The following is a 23,051-nucleotide window of genomic DNA, read 5'->3' as shown; positions in this document are numbered from 1 at the left end:
TTCTTCTATATAGATAAAATTTCAAAATGGAACTACCATAACCGTATGTAACACTCTACCGTGAAAATGATAACATAAATTATCGTTTGAGTACGGCACACAGTAAAATGCAGTATAATAAACTACGTTGGTCACTTTCAAAGGAGCCTTTAATATAATGAGTGTATCGTAATATCAAGGTGTTTTTATTTTTATGAAAAATATTATATATATAACTTTATTATATTAGTAGTGAAATATTAAAAAAAAGATAAAACAAAATAAATAAACAATTGAATATGAAATTTAAAGCAATGTTTTTTTTTGGTTCTGATATATATTTTTCCGTATCGTAACCCGCACATAGCATAGTAGACACAAGGAACCTAGTGTTAAGATACTCCGTTCCTCATTTTTCAACGAATTCTGGAAGCACTGAGTGCTCTAGTGAATTCAACGATTCGCTATGCCTTGAAACCAGAGTGAAGAAATGATTATAATTAAACATTTTATTTCTTCGAGTGAGAATCGAACCCACCACCTGTTATATTTTTTTGCTTCACTATTCGCTTCAAATAAATATAAATTAAATCTGAATCAGATTCAAATATCTGTGTCAATATTAAACATTTCACATTTATTGTATAAGAAACTTGAACCTGCAAGTTAAGGCAATTCGGTTAAGCTATTACTATTAATATCCACTAACGCTCGTTTACCAACTAAGAAGTATTGATAGGAAGTACTAAATAAGATCAGCAAAAGAAAGTTTTATGCTTTATAATCTCGAATAGTGCGGCCACTTAAGGCCATGTGCGGTAAATGTATGGTTAAGTTCGAATCAATAAAGTTTTACACTTACTTCGAGTTCACTTAGTTTTCGAGCACCACGTTGCAGTAAATCCTAATAAAATTTCACAACATTTTACTCGCTTACGTTATAGAGTTATAGATATTTGATATATTTTTAAATCATTTTATTTTTCTATACTTAATGCTATTCAAAAAAAAAATCAAAATTCAAAATATTCTTTATTCGAATAGGCAATTATTATTACCACTTTTGAATCGTCGAATGAACATATGAACAAAAAGCTACCACCGCCGGTTCGGAAGGCATTTCTGCTGAGAAGAGCCGGCAAGAAACTCAACAGTTGCTCTTTTCGAAATCAATGGTACCATCTATAACATTAGCTGGCAGCTATCCTGCATTACATTCAATAGACATTAATACCATACATGCTTATCCTCTTAATACTCTTGAACAGTGTAATGATTATATTTATATGATTATGGGTCGCGTTAATCAATATTTAATTAAATTGAAACTTTAATAATTTAAATCTAGCAGATTTTACATAATTAAATTAGCACTAGTTTAGTTACACAAGTAAATCGCGCGACAAGCTTTTATGATCATATAAATTGTGTACAATGAGGTTATCAGTTGATAGTTAAAATTTAAAAGACAAATTTTATTTTCTCCTTTTTAAAGCGTTTAAATAAAAGCTTTTTCTAAAAATGATTTTTTGCTTATAATTTATTGTCTATGACAATGTGAATTTGTTAGCACACATTTACGTTTCGTACAAAATATAAATTAAATTATTTAAATTAAATGAATTTATTATAATATATTCTATTAAGGTTTAAAACATTTAAAATTCTATAAATAAAATAGCTAAAATACACATTTCTATCTAACATTTTATAGGAAAACAAAATGCACAGTTATATTCTAATTCTAGTTGCCCGCAGTTTCTAAAACAAACACTGTATACTGCAGCAACAAACTTATCTAAAAACTGTCTCGCTAACAGAATATTCGTGAAATTACATAAAATATGTATTGTACCAACTTGATAATATAATTTGACAAACATATTTTTTTCACCTTCAGAGGGTAGGCAGAGGGTACATAGTGTTAAGACACTACGTTTCCCGTTTTCCGCCAAATTCTAGAGGCATTAAGTGTTGATTGCAGTAATTCAACACCGCGCTTTCCCTTGACATCAGTGCGAAGAAATGAAAATATTAATTTAAAAAATATTTAATTTCCCCGAATAAGTATCGAACCCACAGCCAGTCGCGCTAGTCGTTACCCCTGCACCATGACTGGTCTCTTCGATTCGATAAACATTTATATTTACAATAAATATTGAATACTGTGAACGAGATCATTTAATTATGACACTTATATAATTGCTTACACAACATCATTGAACACGCTTGCCAATGAAATACCAAACGTTTCATACTTAATTGTATCGTCAAATATTATGATATTTGTACAAAATATATAGAGAGGCCAGTCGTGGTTCAGGGGAGCAAGCGTGTAAACGCAAAAGGTTATGAGTTCAATTCCCACTCGAGGGAAATTAAATATTTAATATTTTCATTTCTTTCAGGCGAATTGCCACTTAGCACGCAATGCCTTCAGAATTCGGCAGTGTCCTAACATTAAACTTCACTTCAAAGCGGGATAAAGCGTGAAGCTGTAAAAACAATAAATAAATAAACTGTAAATCTATTTTAACGAGCAACCAGAAACACCGACAATACAGAAGGATTTATTTGATCCATGTCAAAAACAAAGCGAAAATTAAATCTATGCGAAAACCGAACATCCAGTATTAAAAACGGACAAAGCTGCAGTACAGACGTATCGAATACCAGCCAGTGGGAAAAAACAAGTTGCAGGGGAAAAAAATGTTATTTTTGTGCTATTGCAATTATAGATTTTTCAATATCGTGCTTATCGATTTATTACTGTGTAACCAGCACGGTCTGGTGCACGAGAAGATTGCGTGGATTCAAACTGGTACAATGAAAATGTATGTTTAAACAGACAGATGCTTAGGGCTTCGTAGAAAAATAAGACGTGACCGAGACGTGATAAGATCTGACCTTGAAAATTCTCCTATTGCACCAGACATTCTATAGGTACCTAGTTATAATAAAATCGTAACTGAATTTCTATACAGGTGTCAACATTTTTAGGCACAAATTTTTATTTGGATCTAACTTTTTTAATTTTAACAGAGAAATTGTATGTTTTTATATGACAACTGCATAATTGTAATTACATTTATGTTTATCTAATTGGAATCTACAACTTAATTATTTATTCTTTAAAACTAGAATAAAGCTGGCATGATGCCAAACATAAATTTAAATATTCGAACACTTTTGACAAAAAATAATAGAAAATATAGCAAAACATTTTCCACTATCAAATATTCAATACATATTAAATGATTCATGTTCTCAGTGAACCATGGAGCCTCGTATAGCCAAGCAGATAAATTACAAAATGTATACCAGTAGTTTAACGCGACTATATTTCATAGAAGATATTCAGCTGAGAATGCATTTGGAAAGCAATACGCTGCAATCACTTCCGAATATTACTGATACTTTAGTTAAGGCAACTATGCACCACCTAACATTGATTATTTTTCTTAGTGTCAAAATACTCCGCTGCCTCTTTCTGCCGAATTCTTGAGGCATAGCGTGTTGAGTGGCGGAACTCGAAGAAATTAAAATATTCATTATCTTATTTCCTCGAGTGGGAATCGAACCCACAACCTATCAAATGCTCCTGTATCACAACTGACCGCTATATACAATTTTAATACTACATAAGCTTTTTTATCTTCGCACTAAAAGCATGTAGCAGTATACACATAGAGGATTTACTCTATTACGTAGACAGAGGAAAACTAGTATTAAAACACTCCGTTCTCCATTCCCGTTTCCGTTTTGTAACGTAAGTACAAGTATAAAAATATATTATGTTGATATATTTAAGCAATCGAGTTAAAAACTTGAAGCTTTATTATGCTTATAAGGAAAAGTTTCGTGTTTTTTCTTACGTACTCGGCGTAATTTTGTATCGAGCATTTACATACATTTATAAAAATATATTTTGTGTGGAATAACGAGATTCGATGCCCCTTCATGCATTACTAGAGCAGAAAGGTATATTTCAATGATATTTAAGTATAATTTAACCTTTCTCAGAATTCTCATATGGATCGGGGAAACCTAGAACATAGGAAACCTGGGTGCTTAGTTATATATAAAATTTTCTAGTTCTAATAATGTTTAACAAAGGTATATGCTAACAACAGCTACAGTTCATGTCTACAATGAACGAAATAAAAGTAAATAGTCGTTCCCTTCCTGCTTATAAATTTACATACACCTAATACTTTATTAACAATAAAGTATTACCTAATATACCTAGATTCATAATATTGTCAAGTAAATTTATTCCTGGGACAGTTCTGAAACGGTAAACTTTGAGAGGGATAGAGTTATAGGAAAGCAGCTTAAATAGTCTGAGTCGCATTAAATTCATCAAAGTTCTGCATTAAAACTTCGAACTTATGCAAGCTACGCCTACATAAAATATCATCATAATTATCTTCTAAGGAAAACCGACATGTGAAATCTACAATATTGCTTTTATTCTTTTATCTATATGAATAATTAATATGCGGAAACGTTTTAAATAACTAACTTTTAGAAAAATTGTGGTAGATTTATGCTTAGTTAATTTTTTATTATTTATTTATTTATTACTCTCTGGATTACTCTACTTTCTACTTACATTGCACTGATGCTACAATGATTTTAATATAGATAATTATTAGAGAGTATTATTGTAGATAGTAAATATTGAAACAGAAGGGAAATAAATACACAGCGATGAATCAACACTATATATTTCGTTATAAGCTTTAACAGAGGTTCGGCTTACAAGCGTACACAATACTAGAATAATCTTCAAATGCGTTGCACGGCTAATTTAAACACTTGTCCCCACTCTCCGGACAATGAAGACGTCAACTGTCAATGTCGGCATAGGCTGGCTCGGCTCTATGGCAGGCATGACTGGCTGGCTGGCATGGCTATGGCTGACATAAGCGGCTTAACGTTACAATATAGATTATTGAAAAGAAAATTAATTTGAATGACATTTTTATATGCCCAAAATGGTATATTAAATTGAAAAGTGTATACTAATTGAAATGTAAATAATAATAAAATGGGAAATAGAAGTGTCTTATTGGGAACATAGTGTCTCAGCACGAGGTTCCAAGGTTCTTTACTACTTGTGAGATACAATAAAGAAATACAAAAAAAATATCAATAATAAAAAGAAAATTCTTATAACACAAGTATATTTTATTAAATAAAAAAAGTAATACCAACATTACACTTAATGTAATGAAACCGAACTCCACTATCTCCCAGCTTTGATCCCCACAGTCCAATATGTTTCGAATGTAAGGGTCCTAAATAATAGAGTCATAACCCCGGCTCTTTGATTCCACGCCCGATAAAGGAGAGTTGATCCTCCATCTGCGGATGTAGTGCTTCAGATTTATTTCCATTATGTTATTTGGTAGAATACAAAAATATATATAGATAAGGATAAGTATTTAAGAAAAATATATATTTATATATATAAAATCGAAAGGTCACTCACTCATCACGAAATCACAGAAACTACAAGTGTTAGGAATCTCAAATTTTGCATAGGAGTTACTTATAGGACGTAGGTGCTCGCTAAGACGGGAATTTGCAATATTGACTTCTAAGCGGTTATTTGTGGGGTTGAAAGTTTGTATAAAACTTCGTTACTACAAATGCTCAAATTTTGCATGGACGTCAGTTATAAGACGTAGGTACTCATAGAGACAGAAATTAATAATAACATAGTTCACACAGGCGAAGCCGCGGGCGGGCCGCTAGTTATGTATATATATTGATGTATTGATGAAGCTGCTTTTTTAATTATTTAAAAATATAATTTAAAAAGCAGCTTCACTCTGTATCCTTCATAGCAGGGCAGGTATAGGGTACATTTCGAGAATGCCGTAACTCAACGCCGTGCTAGCAGCACAGAGAAACGAAAATATTTCAAATATAATTATTTCTTCGAATAGAGAGCGAACGCACAGCCATCATCATCAACAACAGCTATCTATACTAATATAATAAAGCGGAAGAGTTTGTTTGTTTGTTTGTTTGTTTGTTTGTTTGAACGCTAAGATCTCTGGATCTACTGGATCGATTTACTTTGTTTTTGTTTTGTATGAAAGCTGCATTCTTCAGAAGTGCTATAGGCTATATAACATTACATTACACATATATACTAATAAATTAAAATACTTTCTAATTTGACATGCAATTTATTCTGCCATGTTAATAACAACCGTCGTCGCTACGCGACCGCGTTCGTTACCGCGTCATTTTGATATTCATCCTTATGAAAATAAATATAATAGTCACTTTTAGCATTTCATCTAGATTGAAATTATATTTCTATAGAAATTATATTCTTATATTTCAAGCAGGCGTAGTCCGCTAGTATAATATAAATTTAAAATTCAATAATATTGTACGAATATTGTATCAGTTCTCCAAAATTTAAAAAATATATTTTAAAACAAAAAGGTTGCAATTATTTTAATATTTGACATTTTCAATCAAACATTTATAACGTCAAAAAATAATAATTAACAGTATTTCAATACACCTACATATTAATATATATTACATTTGCTCTAAAAAAGTATTTTTGACGATCCAATCGCTGCGTTTTTATCGACGCCATTTGTACAAGTTACGAAGCAATTTGTGGGACGTTTTTAGAGATTTATAAACGTTATTGACGAGCGGGTGTCGCGGCCGGCATACGTAACGCCCATTAGCATCAAAGGTAAATGGAAAAAATATTTGAAAAATACATTTGCATAATCGTTTTGTTTATTCGAATAGTAAAATATTTCGCTACCAGTGAAGTCATGTACTGCAACGGGCAGTTGTTAGTTGTTTGCTGTATATGTAATTTTGATGGAACATTACGAAAAGTGAGCTAAGTTTTGTTACTAAAGCTATGGGAGATATGAAATTATGTAAATAACTATTATTATTATTATTTGCTTTTTTAAAGATTATAGTGTAATTTAGTTGTATTCACTATTAACTATGCATAGTAGTTACATATTTTTTTAACTTCACGTTGTGTCCCTCACTCATAGCAGGAAGACACTCCGTTCTCATTATGCCATTTCCACTCTCCATTTGTGGCCGAATTCTCGGCGGAACTCAACGCCACATTTTGCCACGTTACCAGAGAGAGGAAGTGAATATATTTCATTGAGTGGGAATCAAACCCACAACCAGTCGCATTGGTGTGACAGGTTCACGCTTGTATCCCTGTGGGATTAAATTATGACCAAAAATACAATAAAATACTAAATTATTATAATGAAGCACAATTAATACAATTAATAATTATTCGTTGTAATCATGAACCCTGATAAATTTTACAGTTGAAAAGTTTTCTGTAATTATAATGAGTTAAAAATATTACCATTAAATTTCAATCTCATTTGAATGAATTCAATTAAATTTAGGGATGTTTTGTTAATTATTCTATAAATCTTTTGTTTTGACCTCTTCTTCTCCTCTTCGACCCCACAGAAACAGACGAAGCCCTAAGTTAGGAAACTCTGTTCCCTACTTCACATCCAAACCCTCAGCCTTTGCGGTTACAATTAGGCGTTCGGCGCCGCTCTACCGCCGTTACTAAAAATATTTTTTTTCTCCAAACGAGCTTTGAACCTATAATTATCTATAAGTTAATTTTCCAATTTCGTAAGTTGGCGTTAAATCATTCTAGACGTTCGGCATAAACAATTCAATACATAATTAACAAGTCGCAAAGACCGACAGTGTGAATATTAAATGACTGTTGTCCTTTAATGGCATCCCGTACTTTGAGTAGTTTTGACGATATATTATAATATTAACTTAGTTACAAATACTGTTTTTTTATATTATATACCTGAGGCCTGTAGAGCGCAGAAAGTGAGTGAGTGAGAGAGAATATGACTGTAACGCGACGGTTGTGGATTCGATTCCCACTTGAGGAAAGGAATTACTATTTTTATTTCTTGGTTCTGGCACCAAGGCAAAACGTAGGGCGTTTTGCCGCTGGATAGGCAGAGGGAACATGGGAACCTTTAAGACTTTTAAGACATTTCCGTTCCCTATTTACAGCCGAATTCTGATGGCATTGCATAATTAGTGACGGAATTAAAATATGAATATAAATAAATATTTTAATTTCTCGAAAGAGAATCGAACCCACAACCGGTCGCACCTACCCCTGCACCACGACCGGCCACTTCGAAAATTATGTTATGAAAAAATATCTAAGAAAATAGGCAAAACATACTATTATTTCTCAATATTACAATATAAAATTACATTTCTTTGAAACTAGTGATTTATATATAAATGTAGTAATTTATAAATATTTGGACTACTTTCTTTCGGAAAAAGCTTCGGTAGACAATGTCAATCAATGTCTGTACAAGTATTATATTAACTGACGTCTCTAGAACAAAGGAAGGCTCTTTTATCGAGACTAAAAAAATGTTACAATAATTGACGTATATATTTAAGTCGACATATCGTTCGATATAAATTGAGAACAATTTCATGATAAAATGAAAGACATCTACCTACCTACTTATAATGGTTAAAGTAACTAAAATAGGATTTGTTATAAATGCAGTAACTCACGAGGAAGTGAAATATTTATTTACGTTTATATTTCCATTTCTTAACTGTGGTGTCGAGGTAAAGCGCGGCGTTGAATTCTGCCACTTAACACGCAATGCCTTCAGAATTCGGCAGAATTGAGAATGCGTCTTAACACTAGGTTCCCTATATGGAACACTCACTTCCCTAGCGTGAAGCTATTATATTGTCACCTAAACTACGTATAACTGCCATGTTTCATTAGGATACAATTATTACAAGTTGAAATTCAGATTCCTAGATTTTATTACATAATTTATTTTATTGACACGTTTTTATTATGTTAAATTAAACCACATTATAGCATGTTAATGAAAAATCTATTCTGCTTCAAATAAACACATTCATAAGAAACACAGTGTTATTGTGAAAAAACTTATAAACCAGATAAAAACTAAGATTTTCGACAAAGTTTTCCAGTAAGTCTATATCAAAATCGATGCATCTTGCACTTTCTACGTCGAAAATAAGAATTCCTTTTCTACCCATTATTTAATAAAAAAATATACTTCAATATTACTATAATATAATATTCAGATTCAAATTATTTAGCCTTTAGATTCCGAGTATATCGTCAACTATAGGTTACAGTTTGTATTTGCTATTTGTATACATATATGTTTCTTTACCTGTATTTGTATTTATACTCTATCTGGTAAGGGAATTGCATGGAAATGAAAATAAACATATAGGAATATCGTAGGTACATACTGTATGTGTATTTTAAGTTAAATTTAGTTGGTACAGTACGATCGACAATCGTGATCGTTCTAAAGTTAGTTGTATGTAGCTAGCTAAAATTATAGCACAGATTTGATATTGGGAATTTTCTTACTAATGATTCTTTCTTCTAGATTGTAACCAATCTAACACAAAGAATAAATTGTAAATTTAAGAAGAAGAATCAGGATTAAAAAATTAAATCTACAATCGTATAGTGTCCGAGTACCACGCAAAGAACTATGAATGCTCTAATTTTATAATTATGTAGTATTATTATTATAGGATACTGTTTCAGATTCAAATAAAGCTAGTGCTAATTTACTATAATTCATATTATACTAGAAAACTTAGTAGTAATATTTGTAGTAAAATATTAAAATAATATAAGAAAATTGAATCCTTAAAAAAGTATTTCATACTCTAATGCGTTTTTATAGAAAAAGACAAGGCAAACGAGTGGTCACCGCCGCCCACGACTTCGTGTAACACCAAAGGAGCTACAGGTACAATAATTTAATTGGTATGTATATGATAATTACTTTTTTTTATTATTTACTTTTATTTTTAAGCTTACAATATAAAATATAGTAACACTACAAAGTTAGGCTTCTCAGAAGGACGATATGCAATAGATAAAGTTCCAAGTGCGATCCAGTTAACGCCTTCCACTTCCACTTCCAACTTCATAACTGTTCGAATGTTGATACAGTATCGAAATAACTTTAGCCTTAGGGAGAATTATATTAAAGTCATATTATACCTGTTATGTGGGTTTAATAATGTCTGAAATATTATATTTGCATACGTATTTGTATATATAGCAGAGTAAACAAATGGGGGTTCCCAATGTGTTAAGACACTCCGTTCTCCTTTCTCCGCCGAATGTTTGAGGCATGTGTGTTGATTTATGGTACTCAGGTGCACTTTATATTGCTGCCAGACCTATAAATAAATAATAAATATAAATAAATAATGATTCATATCCAAGACTGAGAATCGAAACTACAATCGTAGTGTTTACTATCACATACTTGAGCACCTGCCTCACGATGGCCTAACTTATTCATCATCTCTTACAATCTGAATTACATGCATATCACATGCCGTGTTATTTTTAAATATTTTTTTAAAAATGTCAAATATTTTTGGAAATATTAAGGTTTGAATTTAAAATAAATGGCATACCTTTTTTAATCAATAAACAAGAGAATGAAACAAATTGTGTTTTAATATTATTTTATTATTTATACAGCATTCTTTTTCGAAATCCGATATTTAAATAACTGATTTCAATGAAATATTAATGCTAGGAACCTACACTATTATCATTAAATATTTACTTCAATATTTATTTCAACATATCTTGTTATAAAACAATTCATGAACTAAAATCCGGGTTTATAGAACAGCTATGTAAAACATCCGGCGAGAGGCCGCAGAATTTCGTCCACCGCCATAAAGTGACCCAAGTTGTCGCTTAAATAGCTTTTAGGTATTTAATGCTAGGCATTCAGTATTAATCGCAAAACAGATATACAATAATTTTTATTTACATCTTAATTTGTTTCTCTTATATATTAGAATTTAGATCTAGATAAATTAAATTTGGACCTTTAGAAGTTAAACTAAAAATATTTTATGAGTTAAGACGAAAATTCTTATTACTCTGGTATCTGAATAACAAATGTTTTCAATTTTTTTGCGTTTTATAGTTTATATTTTCTTTAAAATTAATATCAGGTCGTCGCGTCGTATCGAACAGGATTACACGCGTGTAACTATATATGTGACGGATTCGGCTTCGCTTCCCAATCTTGAGAGTGACATTTTATTTATTTTTTTTATTTTTATTTCTTTGCTCTGGTAACAAAGGAAAGCGTAACCAGAAAGTTGAGTTTTTCGACTTTATACGCGGAAAGGGAAGTGCGCGTGCCTTATTGGGAACGGAGTACACTAGGTTTCACTGGGTTTCCACTAGGGTTATAGGTTCCCTCGCTTACCCTGTTTCAAATATTTTTCACGTTATCACAGTTTTGAATGTCAGTATTATATTGTGTATAATTAATATAGTGCTTTACAACGACCAAACGTAGTTCAAGTGTTTTTATTTCCTTAATAAGTGATTTCGGAAAAATATATATTATTACAAAACTCATACTGTCACAGATAAGTACGCATTATATTACAAAAATTAAAGTAAACTGATATTTCTCTGAAAAGAAACGTGAAAGAACTTTATTAGAACTTTTCTAATATAATTTTATTTATCTTATATTTGTAAAGCAAAATTGTTGGTAAAAAGATAGTCTTTTTTATTATCGTGCTAAATATATAACATGTTATGGCATACTTGCCGTTACGGATAGTTAAACACGACTACGAACGACAAAAATAAATCTATTGACGTAGAATTATTACTTTTACCAGTACGCTTATTTATTATAGGACTTCTCATTTCTCTTTTTATTATTTTTTCATGAGTAAAAAATCTTTCATAGAAGTTTTTCTATGAATTGAAGGAAATATTGTTTTTACACTTGAAATATCAAAGTTTGGTAATAATTCTGACAGTTCTTGTTGTCTCTGCATATTTTTAAATCTATTTTTATTAATTCCTATAAAATTTAAATTGAAAATTATAACAATAACTATATAATTATTATTGCGCTCAATTAATTCAGAAGTGTTTTCACAATTTTAGCATGATCTTGTATATTATTGATTTGTTCATTCATAGTAATAAAATTGACCTTGCCTTTATTTTGAGTAACTGTGTAATTAATCCAATATTTAATATTTTCATTTCTACGCTCTGATAACGAGTCAAAGCGCGGCGTTAAGTTCCGCCACTACATTACACCACGTAATACCTCCAGAATCCAACAGAAAGTTACTTTCTGCCTAACTTGCAATATCCCGCCCATTACACATATAGCCTACATAGAGCCTGAAACTAAAAAAATACAAATTATTGAGAACAAATTATTGAATAGTTTATAATAGTTACTTAACATAAAATTACAGATTTTACTGAAATTTTCCATATAAATAATGGTATTTTTGTTGTTAATGCTTGTTTGCGTTAGTTCCTGTATAATTTAGGCAATTTGCGGCTCACTGGGTACAATTTCTGCCAGTTATATGAAGTTAAATGTTGTTTTCATTATGTGTGTACATTTATAAGATAGACTGCTTTTCCTAAATGTCATTTTGTTACTAAAATACGATTATGGTAAAATTTTAGTAATAATATGTTTATTATATGAACCAATTCATATATTTTTATCTCGAATAGGACAATAACATTTGATATGTATATGTCTATATTATCATTTAAAAAAATATTTTTATTGTTATTATAGTGAAGCAAGAAAATGTTAATTTCCCCGCTCTTGAGGTAAGACAACGGCGGGAAACGAAGTGTCTTTACACTATTTTCCCTCTGCCTACCCTGCTACATGCGGAATACTGAAAAACCTACAAAGAGTTCTCCTATAAAGAGTTTCATTTGCTATTATCACTTGGTGCGAAGTGAGCGAACAAAACTCGTCTACTATAAAGTACATGTTATGTTTATTTTCAAATATATTTCTTCTTATATCTATACTAATATAATAAAGCGGAAGAGTTTGTTTGTATGTTTGTTTGAACGCTAAGATCTTTGGATCTACTGGTCCGATTTACTATGTTTTTGTTTTGTATGAAAGCTGCATTCTTCAAAAGTGCTATAGGCTATATAATATTACATTACACATATAACACATTACACGTACTAATAAATTAAAATACTTTCTAATTTGACATGCAATTTATTCTGCCATGTTAATAACAACCGTCGTTGCTAAGCACCGGTTTTCAAAGTGTGTTTGTTGTTTTAAGAAAACGTCAACCAAAATGAACGTTTACAGCTCGCTTGCCTGCACCACGTTGACCTCTTAATCTATTTTAACATGAATTAAGCAAAAATTAACATGAAAAATCGAAACAAACTCCAAATTAGGTTGCATACAAAACTAAAATTCAACACAGCATCCATCCGAACCTAAAAGTTTTTAACTATCTATAAAGTGCATACCACAGATGTTGCCTAAAGTGCATGGGTATGCAAGTACCCATCGGGTTAATAATAGACATAAAATGGGCGTACAACCCTCTCGCTGTTAGTGCAGCATCATAACCGTAAACTGTGAGGAACATGGCGGGCGGGGCTGGTGTTAATCCCGTATACGTTACCATGTTGGACATGGGGCCAGTTTTGTTTGAGAATTGTATTAGTTTTGCTGTTTTTTTTTATTAATGTTTATAATTAATTGATTGATTGAGGTCTGTGGCGAAGGGGCACAAGCGCGCGTTTGTTAACGCGACGGTTCCGAGTTCGATTTCCATTTGGGGAAATTAAATATATATTATATTGTTATTTCTTCGCTCTGGTAATGAGGCGCGCCGTTGAGTTCGGCCACCCAATATGCAATGTCTCAAGAAATCGACAGTACCCACTCTGCTATGCGCGTGACTTAACAAAAAAAATGAAATTAATTATAAGTAGTTTAATTGTGATTTATCCTATTGCAAAACAAGCAAATTTTAAGCATTCATTCTATATTTATTATTTACTAGTGGGCCCGGACGCGGCTACACCCGCGAAAATATAAGCCTAAATAATTAAAATAAGTTAAAAAATAATAATAAGTGGAGATTTATTATTAGAAAAAATATCTGAGTAACCGAAATGAACAAACAAAAGAAGTAAAAGTAACTAAAGGAAATTCTTAATATTAGAAAAAGTACCTAAAGTTTGCCGTGCGCGCGTTCTATATTAAATAATTATTAATTTTTGCGAACAATATTAAATAAAATCCCAAATGATTAAAACTACGATATTTTAAGTGTATACCATCGGTATAGATAACCGAACTGAGATAAATTAATTATAAGCAGCAAATAATTAAAAAAAAATAATAGTAATTCGAAAATATATAAAACATTTACAAAATCATCAAAGTCATCTGCCCGTTCGCGTCGGTCATACTATACCACTCGTAGGCTAGGTCATTTGGAATCAGTGACATCTTAATTATTAAACTATAATTTTCATCTAGATGAAATGCTAAAAGCTATTATATTTATTTTTTATTTATAGCTATTATATTTATTTTCATAAGGATGAATATCAAACTATAGAAATCATCTAATTTTTGTTAATGTATACAAATCTATATCGGCGCGCGCCATGTATAGGTGACGTTTTCTTATAACAACAAACTTTGCAAGCCGTTGCTTAGCAACGCGTTATTATTAACATGGCGGAATAAATTGCTTGTCAAATTAATTATTTTAATATATTGATATATATCGAAAATATACAAATATGAGAAAAAAAAAGTATCCTATGTTCATCCCGGGACCCTCAAGTATCTCTAAGATTGCGTAAAAGACAGACAGACAGAGTTACTTTCGAATTTATAATATAGGTATGGATATATAAACATTCAAGTGTATATAGTAGTACTCTAGAAACATAGTGCAACTCCACAAACATAAATTATTGATGTACAGTAAATGGACGCCCCAGTTTTGATAACTGTGGGTTCAGTAAAATAAACACTGTTATTGAAATTCAACTTTTCAAAAAGCTAAATTCTAGTTTCTAAAAGCCAAACTTTTGCGCTATCATCGGAATAAAACTCTTGTAAATACAGAACTGTACTACATTCGAACTATATATTGACTTTGAATATAAATATTTATAACTAACTTTATTCTAGTTTGCTACGTTTTGACTAAAATGTACTCAAAAATGTATTCGCAATACAAAGAAATAGTCTTAAACAAAGTATACACTACTGTCGTAAAAATAGAAGAAACGAATAATAAAAGAAAGTAAAAGATTAGACTAAATTATAAATAAGTAAATAACGTATTATATTCATTAAAAAAATGTAATATGTAGAAAAAATATACGGACCGAGAATTTTATTAGTTAAATACAAATAAAATAAATAAATTGCATTATTTTGTAGCTGTATGCTAAAAAATATTATAAGTTAATAGCAAAAATATAAGCAAATAAAAAAAATGAAATTAATACGTAAGCAAAATGGATAAAATATTTTAATATATAAAAAAGAAACTAGAAATTCTTAAATAAAACCGTTTTTGTACTGTGACAGTCTTGTTGTCAATATGTCAAAACAATTTGTGAGACAAGTTATTATGTAAAAAACTTGTGAGACAAGTTTTTATGTAAAAAAAAAAAAACAATTTTACAAAAGTCGATTTAAAGCTTTGCGTAGTATTAAACTACAACTGTACAACTGGTAAATTTATATTTTTATTTTCATAATATATTTTTGTTCTTGTTTCATGAATTAATTTCTATATTGTTATACTATAAGCAATTGATTAATGATGTATTCGTGTTTCTAATTTAAAATTATTGCCTATGTTACGCTTCCAATATTTCTAAGTAGTCTTGGCTTTTATTCTTTCTTCTCATATTAAAGTAATTATTAGTAACTAAAAAAAATCCTTCAATTCACTATGTTTTATAGACTATGCTTAAATAAATAAAAAAACGAATATTATTCTTTAGAGCAATAATATTCTTTATTATTTATAATATTCTTTAGAGCAAGATAAAAAGGCAAGTTTTAACATTATTAAAAAAACAGCCTAAATTATTTGTTTGGACTCCAACGGCCCATTAGCCTAATGGCCGAGCAGTGAAACGGTAAGAGATTAAGCTGTGCACAGTCATCACTTTTCTACACAGTTATAATTGGTAAGTCAGCTCCAATGTAAATTAATTAACTTGATGGCAAAGTAAAATTTGTTTTAAATTCGCTTTCAGATATCACTAATAATAATTTATTATCAAAATCTATATTAATAATATTTTTGTATAGCAAAAACTGCCTGCTACTTCATTAGTATACATTTCAGAATTGAATTTTGAAATAATTATAGAATATATATTTTTATTTTTTATATGTTTGCTTTTCTCAGCCTTAATTATATTACTGTATTCGTTAATCCATTAATAGATAATTTTAAGAGTATTTAATTTAAGTTTCTTATCAAATTAGGAATATTTCACAATTTACCTATATTTTAATTTAAATTTTTATATTTTTTAAGCCACTCATTTTTTTGTACCATTTCTAGCGTTTCTGTTATATATTACAAGCGAATTTGAGGCCTCAGGTTGTGGTGTAGTGGCAGTTCTGGATTCGATTCCTACTTGAGGTGTGTGTAGACTCAGTCTTGTTATATTTTTTTTACAAAATAATTTAATAAATATTCGTAAGCTGAAATACAACGATCCTCTAAAAATATAGCAAATAATATTTCCTTATTTATTCACAGAAAATTATTGACTCAATAAAGATAGATAACAAATCTTGATAGATCCATAACGGAGAGTTTTATTGCTAACTAAAGCCAAGAGAAACCACCACAGTAGGTGCTGTTCGTAATTTTTCACGGAGAAATACTGTTATTTTGCCAAGATTCTGGTCGTTTGTATAATAAGACGATAGTGATTGCCGCTTAGACCTCAGTTGCTGAGCTTGGAAATCTATCTCGATATCGTAACAGATAGGAAAATATTATTACTTATTGCTTATTGTTATGTATTTTCGAGTAAGATATTACGTTATTATAATATGAGGTTAGGTGTAATGCATAAGCCTTATTAAAAGTTTTAAAATCGTTAAAAGCAATATCTTCTGATAAACTAATGTCTTAGCAAAAACAAGTAATATTAAGAATTTACCAGGCTTATATTATTAAATGCCTTTTAAGAAATAAGGAGAAGGAGCCTAGTGGTAAATTATACATTTTATTGACTTTTTTTATTAGTAGATGTAATTACGTATTTAATAAAAATTATAAAGTGAGGCCAGTCGTGGGGCAGGGGCACAAAGTGTGACTGTAAACGCAACAAAGTGTGGGTTCAATTCCCACTCGAGGAAATTAAATATTTAATATTTTCAATGGGGAACAGAGTATCTTAACATTAGGTTCTATCGCGGGCATATCAGGGTAAACAGAGGGAATAGAAGCTGAAAAAAGCTGTTTACCTCAATGATTACCATAAAACAGTATTTGATATGATAATATAACTTGACGATTTTAAAATTTTTATTACATTTATATACAGAAAGCTCAAAAGCTCTCGTTTATCTCTAGCAATACTGGATTTGACTCGTTTGTTGATCGTCCATTTGATGTAACATTCACGGAGCGGCCCCACATTGTTCTCGACCAAACAACAGTATAATGGGATTTGCTATATCCTTATACAAACATGGCCTCGCATGTAAATTGCCCATATATTTGCCGACCAAACAGTTGGCACGCGAAATCTACTTAAATACGAAGTTATTGATATTAAATCAACTTCGTGTTTTATTATTTAATAAAAGTTTGGTATGTACGGATTTTTTTAGTTAAGTGAAAAATTAAATATGTTTTAAGTGCCGTTTAAACTTTAAAATTTATTAATTAAAATTAAAATATATTAAAAAATTTATTAATAAATAAAATTAATAAAAAATTATTATTAAATATATTAATTAAAATTAAAATATATTAAAATTAAAATATATTAATTTTTGCTTTTCGAATGTTTGATAGTGATATTTTTTTTTGGGGTACTAGTATATAGTTATCAAAACCTACTTCTCGTTGGTCTACAATTATGAAATTTGGTAAGAAGTGAGAAATAAATCATATCACATGGAATGAACTATAGTTGTTTTTATAATCAATTTCATAAATGATACAAAAATTTCCCCTTTACATTATTTATAAATGAAAATAAACAATCCTTGGAAAATATTCATTGTAGGTACAATACTAAATCCATTGATGTTTGCGTTGAAAGCTCAGAGGAGAGTAGGAGAAAGTTTTATCTCTGTTAAAAGGGTACTCGTTCAGATTGGAAAACTAATGCTACCTTTCTAGATAATTTTGACAGCAGAAATGTTGTTTGAAACGCTTCACGAATAATTTGTGTTCACCATCAGATAGGAGGGAAAATGGCTTTAGTTATATTATATGTCGGCAAGTTATATTTATGAACAGTATGTTTAAAAAAAATTTTTTGGGTTGATTTATCGACATCTGAGGTACATATACATACATACATTCTGATAATAATAATTCATTACCAAAGTTCCATTTTTTTAAGCCGGTACTTATAAGTCTGAGATCGATATTGAGATGCTATTTTCATTCATAGATATATAGTTTATAAATGAAAACGGCATCTCAAGTTTGATCTCAGACATGAGCGCGGTTTATAAATACGCGCCTTAGTGCTCAAGACGTGTTAATATTAATAGAATATATGAGATATATGGCTTAGACAACAAACCATTTGTGCTATTATTATTTGGTCTGCATTAGGATCGCAATACTACTTCGGAATAAATCAAATTCCAGAATAAACTCCTATTTTAACTTCTAGAACTAAAATAAATATGTCCTACTTCTGATAGTCTTAACCTGGATCTTAACTTTAACCTAGATCGATTAAAACGCGTCAGCGGGAGGTTTCGATTCTCGCTCGAGGAAATAAAATATTTAGTAATTTAATTTCCACGGTCTTGTAACAAAGACTAAACTTGAAGCATTGAGTTCTTCTGCTCAACACGCAATGCCTCCAGAATTCAGCAGGAAGGAGGATATGTAGTATTATATTTTTTCTGGCCACCCCGCTATGTGCAGGTTACAGCGTCAATCTTAAAAAAACTATTAAATGAAACTCACAACGCATGCTATAAATACGTTCGCATATACGAATGAATTAAAAGAATTCTAGTAATATTTTAACTTGCAAGTCCATTATCCGATTAAACCACTCTTACTTAAGTAGTCCAGGGACTGGATAAGGTTAGTTGCAGAAATTTGCAGAAATGACTATTCTAAGATCAGAACTTCCTGAGGATGTATAGTTTATCTTTTCAAGCTGAAGATCAATTTGGACTTATTGTACTCCGAATCGTATTCCAAGTTAGATTCGTAGATAATATTGAAATCCGGATTTCCATTGAGGGATTATCGAAGTTAATATTATATTTTGGCAAACGAAATGCAAAAACTAATAGTAAAGTTAAATGAGTCGCATGGATGAATAATCGAATAAATTACTCTATTAAATATTATTGGCTAGGCAGAGGGAGCTTAGTGTAAAGACACTCCGCTCCCCACTTTCCGCCGAATTCTGGAAGGCTTAAATATATAATAATAAATATTTAATTACTTCGAGTGGAAATCAAACTCACAGCCTGTCGCTTTGACAGACCCTGCCCCACCACTGGCCTCTACTTAATATTCATATGAGATTTCAATAATAAAAATAAATCTTAAGTGTTTTCTATTCAATCATTATTCTGGGAAGCGAACGGATATAATTTGTTTTTCGGCCGCAGGATAATAAATGCTTTCGGACCGCCCTTTCATTTCCGACACCGTTGGTCTTTCCGTTCCGTTCTCGTACTGCCATTTCTATTATTATTTTACCAAACAAGAAATAAATATATTTGAACTATATTTAGCTGACCGGAACCGTAGTGTACTTCGATGAGGACACGGAAGTAGTAGCGACAACCACAGTAGAGGCCGCGAAAGATCTAAGAGAGAAGCTGGCGCACCGCCTTGGCACGAAAGCGACAAAGAGAGTGCGAACAATGGCCTCGATCTTAGTCAACGGTTTTCATGAGGGAATAGCTATAAACCGGCTAACGGTGGACGAAGCCCTCATGAACCACTTCGGGGCCATTGTTATGGCGGCCAGACTGTCAGGAGCGAACGAGGTCACACTCATCGGAGATATCAATCAGCTGCCTTACATCGACAGACAAAATCTATTCGAATTAAGGTACTGTAGGCCTAGCTTGACAACCAACATCACATGCGAGTTGCCTTGCACACATCGGAGCCCAATGGACGTCGCCTATGCCCTCGCCGGAGTATATAACAGCATTTACTCCGCAAGCCCCATTGTCCACTCCCTAAAGGTTCTCGGATACACCGACGCGCGAATACCACACTGTAACGACGGCACCCTATATCTGGTCCACACGCAGGAGGAGAAGAGGCAGCTGAAAGACCAGGGATATGGAGCTGGAGCAGGTTCGCGAGTCATGACTATCCATGAGGCCCAGGGGCAGACCTTCGCAGACGTCGTCATCGTCCGAACCGGACGCGCACGGATCCGAGTACATGAGAGCGTCTCTCACGCAGTCGTTGCAGTGACGAGACACACCAACACCTGTGTCTATTACTCTGACGATGGCGGTGACGCAATAGGCAACTTCATCAGCCGAGCGGTGGGCGCTTCATTTACGGAGGTGGTGGAGGCGAACCTAAAAGGGGCAATGTCACAAAGAGACGATAGGGTGATAGAGGCACTGATCCAAAAACTTAAGGAAGGCGTTCTGCATAAGCCAGGCCAAATCTAAAATTCCACACCTATATACATAATAATTATACAAAAGACTATAATAATTATACAAAATACTATAATAATATATGTAAAAAAAAAATAATAATAATAATAATAATTAAAAAAAAAAAAAAAAAAAAAAAAAATTGTCGGTAGGGGTCTCATCCAACCCCTCTAGTATAAGCTCTAGATATAAGTACAGTTTAAATTGTCCCAAAATTAAGTACGCCACATTAAAAGAACTTTCATAAAATAAAAAAAGGCACGGGCAACTATGCGCCCGTGGATGTAGTTTCTAAAATAAAAAAAAAAAAAAAAAAAAGAACCGTAGTGTATATAATATTAAGATTTATATTATAAGTAAAAAGATTTTTATGCTATAAATAAATAAGTAAAAAAGTTATATAACTATGGATGCAAGTAACTGTCTCGATACAATTAACAAACACACAAAGCGGAAAAAGTTGACATATTTAAGACATTAACAAAATATTAAAAATTAATGTTTTTTTTAAATATGATTCATTGGATCCAGCAAGAACAAGCTAAGTAATACATGGGATTGAGAAAATGCTGTATATAAAAACTAAGAAATCTATAAAAAATAAATAATAAAAGGAAAGAGTTTCGCTTGATTGTAGCTTTTGGGGTTTGGTTTTTAGAAATGAAAATATTAAATATTTAATTCTCCTGAATGGAAATCGAACTCACAACCCTCACGTTTCGTCGTACAGTCGCACGTTTCTGCTTCTGCGCCATATCGGCATTATACTATTTAATTAACGCGACAAATATTCGCCGTAACGAAAAATCCACATTTATCTTTACTAATATAAATTGATACGTTTTAATATATTATAATAGGATTATACTGACAAGCTTTTAATGCATCAGATTGGTTATAACATCAAAATTTTCAACTATTTCAAAAGCTATTGAGAGCTACCAATATGGCCATAACAAAATCGGATTATTTCTGTTTAACAAAATATAGCACTGATTTAATATATTTTAGTATACATAATTTATTTTTATGTTTCATATTTAATCGGTCTGATCATTTTTTTTTAGTTTTACGCTGTATCTTGCATATAACAGAGTAGGAGGAGATATAACAGAGTAGGTGGAGTGAACTTAGTGTTACGACACTCAGTTCCCCGTTTTCTGCCGAATTTAACTGTAACGAAGAAATGAGAATATTAAATATTTAATTTCCTCGAGCGGAAATCGAACCCACAACCCGTAGCGCTTACAGTCACACTTTATGCCACTGCGCCATTACTGGCCCTAATTTATTAAAAGTTTAAGAATTAAAAAAAAATAATAATAATAAAAAAAATAATAAAAAAATTTTCAGCTTCACGCTGTACGGGTTAAGGCTGAAAATACATAGCATAGTAAATGAAAATATTAAAAAATAATAATTCATTCCCCCAAGTGAGAATCGAACCCATAACCATCGCGTTTACAGTCACACGCTTATGCCTATGCCACGTAGACTTCAACATTAATTAGGAAATAATAATAATATTTTTAATATTTAATCACAATTTTAAAATCGGGAATAGAACTCACTACATACAATCAGACTTGGCAACAACGACGTGAAGGAATCAATACAAGAAAGTTAAATATTCGAAACATCAAAGGCGTTCGTTAGTATGCCTCCATCTATCATTGTACACAATCTCCTTGTATCGTTGATAATGAGCTCTATAATCAGTTCCTCTGATCTTTCTCTAATTAACGAGTAAATGGGGGGAGTGTTCAAAGGTAGTGTTAATAATATACTTTAGGTAGAGGTATATACATTACAATGTAATTAGGTAAGGTAGATATATATGACAATGTATATTTATAAGGTAGGTATATTTAGAAAAATATTTTGATTTTTTAATAATAATTGCTAATTTTGAACTGTTTTTTATCTTATATCGGTGACTTGCTTATATTTTTTAAGCCTGTTTTATAGTGTTAAAACACTCTGTTCCCGAGTTTCCACCCAATTTTCGAGATGTAGAATGGCGAAAGTGAACGCTACGCTTTTGTATTGTTACCAAAGAGAGAGAGCAAAAAGTGTTTGCTCGAGTAGAAATCAAACCCGATACTTATATTTTAGCTATATATTTTTGCAAATCGATTATAAAGATGTTTGTACAATTTTGACACTAATTAAATTGCCTTATCTATATATATAAAATCGAAAGGTCACTCACTCATCACGAAATCTCAGAAACTACATGTGCTAGGAATCTTTAATTTTGCATAGGAG

At 31.3% G+C, this 23,051-nt stretch overlaps 1 protein-coding gene across 3 annotated transcripts in view; it reads left to right on the top strand.

Moving 5' to 3' along the window:
* LOC146539902 (uncharacterized) overlaps window positions 1-23,051 on the top strand; it is a 270,180-nt gene that overhangs the window by 106,446 nt on the left and 140,683 nt on the right. Inside the window, exon 2 of one of the 3 annotated variants that reach the window (XM_085207277.1) lies at window positions 9,765-9,830. The exons of 1 other annotated variant lie outside the window; for it this stretch is intronic. The gene's annotated coding sequence lies outside the window, so the exon portion shown is untranslated. Of the gene's footprint in view, window positions 1-9,764; window positions 9,848-23,051 lie in introns of those variants that run through there. One more of the 3 variants, XM_085207275.1, reaches the window with a different exon arrangement.

Source organism: Heliconius melpomene, chromosome 3 (genome assembly GCF_056956725.1).
Source record: "Heliconius melpomene rosina isolate 202511_hmr_F chromosome 3, ASM5695672v1, whole genome shotgun sequence".
In the NCBI taxonomy this organism is placed as follows: Eukaryota; Metazoa; Arthropoda; class Insecta; order Lepidoptera; family Nymphalidae; genus Heliconius; species Heliconius melpomene.
This window is presented reverse-complemented; position numbering and strand designations above follow the sequence as displayed.